The sequence below is a fragment of the Berghia stephanieae genome, chromosome 4 (assembly GCF_034508935.2).
Source record: "Berghia stephanieae isolate SIO BIC M18660-M18661 chromosome 4, UCSD_Bste_1.3, whole genome shotgun sequence".
In the NCBI taxonomy this organism is placed as follows: domain Eukaryota; kingdom Metazoa; phylum Mollusca; class Gastropoda; order Nudibranchia; family Aeolidiidae; genus Berghia; species Berghia stephanieae.
In genome coordinates this window covers 56219022-56225259 of record NC_088363.1, presented here as the reverse complement: position 1 = coordinate 56225259, position 6238 = coordinate 56219022, and positions in this window count along the sequence as shown.

The following is a 6238-nucleotide window of genomic DNA, read 5'->3' as shown; positions in this document are numbered from 1 at the left end:
TTATATAGGGCAATATCCACTTAACGTACTCAAAGCGCTTTACAAGGGGTCCCTAGTCAACAGCAACACTTAACACAAAGGACGAAACATGACGCCTGTGAAGCGATATTAGATTTTTTCGGACACAAGCAACGCTGTTAACGGCCAGGTACTCATTTTACACCCGAGTACGGTGATGAATGTAAGTAAAAAGCTTTTTCCAAAGACTCAACGATGCGAAACTCAGAGCGAGACTCGAACCCTGGACCTTCCGATCCGAAGGCGAGTGTCATAACACTAGAGCACATAGCCGCAAAATGTGCTCAAAACATGTAATCTTCATTCAAAATCAACAGCAACACTGAACATGCAGGACAAGACGTGACTATATAAAAACATCAAAACAAAATTTTAAAAATTGTTTTTAAAAAACAGACCAAAAACAAACAACAACAAAAAAAAACAACAAAAAAAACCCAGTAACAACTCTGTTTCCGGCCAGTTGCCAGTTACTCATTTTACACCTGAGACCTCAAAGCAGCATATTAGACTAGTCGAAGGATTCATACTATGTTAACCTATGTTTAAAAAGTAAGACATGGGGGAACTGGGAACAAATAGGGATCAGATGTAGATTCCAAGAACATACCACCAATGTGCTTAGATTGAGATCACCTATTAAGTCTCATCCGGACACAAGCACAAAATCCAACAAAGAGGAATACACTCAAATGCTTACATTATACATTCAAAATAAAAAAAAATATAATACATAACAGACGGATGATTTACAAGGACAAACATTATCATCTCCCAAAACAATAACTCTGCATTTGACTGTTTCCCTCCCAGCTAGGAGTCCGGCCAGGGCCAGAACAAAACCAAGTAATCTCACTCCAAGACAAAGACAGAAAGCATGTTGGAAAACAGATATAAGGGGATAGAAGACACAGTATGTACCCCCCCCCCCCCCTTGCCCACAAAAAAAAGAGATGATTTACAATGAAAAAAATATCATTATCCTCTCTCAAAATAAAAGATGAACCTTATATTACACTGCCTCCCTCTCAACTAAGGATCCTTGCTAGGACCAGCACCCCCCCCCCCCCCCTCAAAAAGAAAAAAAACCCAAAAAACTGAACAATGTCAATCCAGAACAAAGACATGAGCAACAAGGAAAGGGATACAGATAAAGGGGGATAGAAGACACAGCAATAATAGCGTAATAGAGTAAATCTTCACCCACAAAAAGATAGTAATCAACACATTAAACAATCTCACATGAATATCATTGGTTTTTATTTTTGCTTTTTTGTGTTTTTTAAAAATATAAAATATGAAAAATAATGGTAAATAAGAAACTAGCGTAATATTCTATTTACAAAATAAATTAAAGGTGAAATATTATAGTCAGTCACACATCGTGTAGGATAATCACAATAATATTATAATAATAGGCACGCAAATTGCGTAAACGTAGAAAGTCTAAAATCATTTCCGAAATGCCAAAATTATTGCTTTTCAAACTGAGACCGTTGTTAGTTATAAAACTAGACAAATGATTAGGCAGAAAATCATAAACCTGATCAGAGAAATAAACAAGGCACCGCATCTTACTCTATGGTGTGCATCAGGCTAGTTCACGGAGCGAATTGCCTAATTTGGTAATAGATCCACAACAGGAACCCTGCCAGCGGTTATATAATTTTTTTTTTTCATTTTTGATTTAGATCATTGTTTTTATAAAAGTTTCACGACAGACGGAAACAGGTGTGGATTCCAAGAGCACACTATCAAAGTACTTAGTTTGAGATCACCTAAAAGTATCACTCGGACACCAGCACACGATCTCACTAAGAGGAATAAAAAAAAAATTGAGCATTTATATAGCGCAATATCCACTTAACGTGCTCAATGCGCTTTACAAGGGGTCCCTGGTCAACAGCAACATTTAACATGTAGGACGAGACATGACGCCTGTTAGGCGATATTACAATTTTTCGGACAAAGACAACGCTTTTAACGGCCAGGTACTCATTTTACACCTGAGTACGGTGAGAGAATGTGAGTAAAGAGTCTTTTCCAAGGACTCAACTATGCGCCGAGCGAGGCTCGAACCCAGGACCTTCCGATCCGAAAGCGAGTATCATACCACTAGACCACATAGCCACACTCAAATGTTTACAAATAATATATGACACGTAAACAAAACATAATATGCATAACAGAGATGATTTACAGGGAAAAAAAATATCATCTCCCAAAACAATAACTATGCATTTGACTGTTTCCCTCCCAACCAAGGACTCCGGTCAGGGCCAGGACAAAACCAAATAATCTCATTCCAAGACAAAGGCAGAAAGCAACCTGGAAAAGCAGTTGGATATAAGGGGATGTAAAACAGTTAAAGTGACCTGTCCACCCACTATGGGAGATCAAAAGACCCCACCCAAGATTCAGATGCAATCTCGCCTCGTATCTAGCCTGAGACCACCAAAAAGTCTTCCTTAGAGGCAAGTATATTGTCATTTAGGTTATATCAGCGCCAGTAAAAAGGAAGAAAATGGGATAGTAAAAAGTTCTAGAATTACAGTTAAAGCACCCAAGAGAAAGTAAGACAAAGGGGAACTGGGAACAATAGGGAACAGATGTAGATTCCAAGAGCACACTATCAGTGTACTTAGTTTGAGATCACCTAAAAGTCTCACCCAGACACAAGCACAGGTCCCCACTAAAAGGAATACACTCAATTGTTTTACAAATCATATATAATATAAAGAAAACATATTACAGTGCATAACAGAGAGATATTTACAAGGATAAAAATATCATCTCCCAAAACTAACTATGCATTCGACTGTTTCCCTCTCAGCAAGGGCATCCGGGCAGGACCAGGACAAAACCAAGTAATCTCATTCCAAGACAAAGACAGAGGGTGAGTTGGAAGACAGATATAAGGGGATAGAAGACACAGTAAGTGCCTCCCTGCCCACTATGGGAGGCCAGGAACCTCACCCAGGAGGCAAGTATAACATGGGATTCTGAATAAATGAAATAAATCAATTCGTATATTGCCCATAAATTCCAAAGTACAAGAATAGCCCATTATATTGTAGAAATACAGAGGGTGACAATGAAAAAAAATAAAATAAAGCATTGGCGATAGAAAAAATATAAAATTGCAAAGCAATTGAATATCAGACCCTTGGTTAAATATATTTCATAACATAATATATAGATATACAATAGCATTTCGTTGAGATCCAAGATGATTATTTGCTTGTTTTTTTTTAGGGGTTTTACGATGTTTGCAACACATTAAGGGCATAGCGTCAGTAAAAAAGGAAGAAAATTTAATATGAAAAAAATTCTAGATGTACAATTAAAAGCACGTGAGGAAAAAAATAAGATGTTTTTTTTTTGTTTGTTTTTGTTTTTAAGGGTTTTACGGCGCTTGCAACACATGTAGGTCATATCAGCTCCAGTAAAAAGGAAGAAAATTGGATAGTAAAAAGTTCTAGAATTACAATTAAAGCACCCAAAAAAGGTAAGGCAAAGGGGAATTGGTTCAAATAGGAAACAGGTGTTGATTCCAGGATTACACCATCAAGAGATCACCTACAAGTCTTATCCAGACACAAGCACAGGTCTCCACAAAGAGGAATACACTCAAATGTTTACAAATCATATATAATACGTAAACAAAACATAATACAGGACATAACAGAGAGATGATTTACAAAAAAAAAAATATCTCCCAAAACTCTATACATTTGACTGTCTCCTTCCCAGCCAGGGTATCCGGCCAGGGCCTGGACAAAACCAAGTAATCTCATTCCAATGTTTTATGTTTTTGAGGTTTTTAAGGCGCTTGCAACACATTAAGGTCATATCAGCGCCAGTAAAAAGGAAGAAAATGGGATAGTAAAAAGTTCTAGAATTACAATTAAAGCACAAAAGAAAAGGTAAGACAAAGGGGAATTTGTTCAAATAGGGAACAGCTGTAGATTCCAAGAGCACACCGATAAAGTACTTAGTTTGAAATCACCTAAAAGTCTGTTTTGTTTGTTTGTTTTTAGGTGTTTAACGGCGCTTTCGACACTATTTAGGTCATTTAAGCGCCCGTTTCTGTCTTTTATCAATCTTTTATCGGCCCTGAGGGGCCATAGCTGATCAAAACGTGTACTGTTGTAATAAAATCTTTATAAAATCATAATAGTTACATGTTTGTTGAGTAAAAATATCTATTTACAATTTCTGCAGGAGTTCACATTCCTGCAGATACTTTAAAATTGTAAGCGGATCGACCGACTGGAACAGAGACTTCAAGTCTCTGTTATCATAATGTTGTGACCTTATCTGTTCTAATTCTGTACATTCAATTAAAATGTGTTGAACTGTCAGGTCACAGTTACATGTTCTGCAGAGGGGTTTTTCATCCCTCTCCAGAAGGAAACGGTGAGTGAGGGCAGTATGTCCGATCCGGAGTCGAGTTATTTTTACCTCGTCTCTTCTTTTTAGCCCCGAGTTGGGTCTGGGGCCGAGGTCACTTTTAATTTGTTTTAATTTGTTATGTACATCTCGACTCCAGGATCGTTCCCATTCCTTTCGGACATGTTTTTTAATATTGATCTTTAAATCCGCGTGTGGGATTTTACTGCCCTCTTGTAATTCTTGGCTCACCGCCTCTTTTGCCAGTCGATCCGCTTCTTCGTTCCCCTGGATACCCACATGACTAGGTACCCAGAGAAAACAAACTTTCTTTTTTTTTATAAATAATTTATTTGCACCTTCCAAGATACTTATGAGTCTTGGATCGGTGCAATAAAAATTTGAGATCCCCTTAAGTACGGACAGCGAGTCAGACAAGATCAAGAATTTATTTTTATTCGATCTCTCAGCCAAACGGAGAGCATTTAGGATTGCTCTCGATTCCGCTGTAAAGATCAAAACATTTTTATCCAGGCGAAGTGATCAGGTGCCTTCCGATGAGTGATAGGCACATCCTACTGCATCTGCGCTCGTTGAACCATCCGTAAATATGTGAGTATGGTTTTTGTATGTTTGTAATATTGCTTTTAGTGTCTGTTTGTAAATATGTGGGTCTGTTTGTGATTTTTCCAGTTTTGTTAGGTCCAAATTTATGTTTGGTCTATGTATGGACCATGGTGGTGTCTTTGCCTGGACGTATGGATGTATCCTATCTAGACTGATGTTCATGTCTGCGATGTCTTTTTTTATTCTGCAACCTAATGGTGGTGTCATTTTTGGGTGCTTGCGAAATTTTTCTTCTAGTGTCCTATCCGTGTAGTGTACATGTTTGTGTGCTGGGTTGTCGTGCAGCGATGTGACCTTAGTAACATACTGGAGAGCCAGTTTTTTCCTCCTGAGATGGAGAGGTGGCTCATCTGCCTCAGCATAAAGGCTTGCCACTGGAGAAGTGCGGAAAGCCCCGAGTGCCAAGCGCAGTCCCTGATGATGAATTGGGTCCAGCATGCCTAAGTAGGATGGTTTTGCAGAGCCGTATACAAAAGATGCGTAGTCCAGTTTTGATCGAATAAGGGTTCGGTATATCTTTAGAAGAGTGTTTGTGTCCGAACCCCATTCCATGCTCGACAGAACTCTCATTATTCTCATTGCTTTCATGCATCGCAGTCTGAGATCTTTGATATGGGCGAGGAAATTTAGTTTCCTATCAAAGATCAAACCCAGGAATCGGGCTTCGTCCTTTACCTCAATTCTGGAATTGTTGAGATAAAGGTCAGGCTGTCTAATGCAGGTGCGTTTTCGGCAGAAGTGGACAGCTACTGTTTTTGATGGGGAGAAGGAGAAACCATTGAGATTTGCCCACTCCGACAGTTTGTTTAGTTGGAGTTGTAACTGTCTCTCAATGGTGTCCATACTCGATTTACTTCGATAGCATACAAGAAAGTCATCAACATATAAGGAACAGTCAACATTCTGTCTCATTGCATTCACTATTGAGTTTATTTTAATCTCAAACAGAATGGGAGACAGAATGCTACCCTGTGGAACTCCCTCTTCCTGATCAAATGGATCAGAAAAGGTGGATCCTGCTTTGACCTGAAAGGATCTGTTGTTTAAAAATGCTCTGACAAACATTGGAAGGTTTCCTCGCAGACCAAGATTGTGCAGATCTTTGAGGATTCCGAATTTCCAAGTTGTGTCAAAGGCCTTCTCAAGGTCAAAGAAGATTGCTACCAAGTGCTCACCTTTGGCAAAGGCCTCACGAATGAAG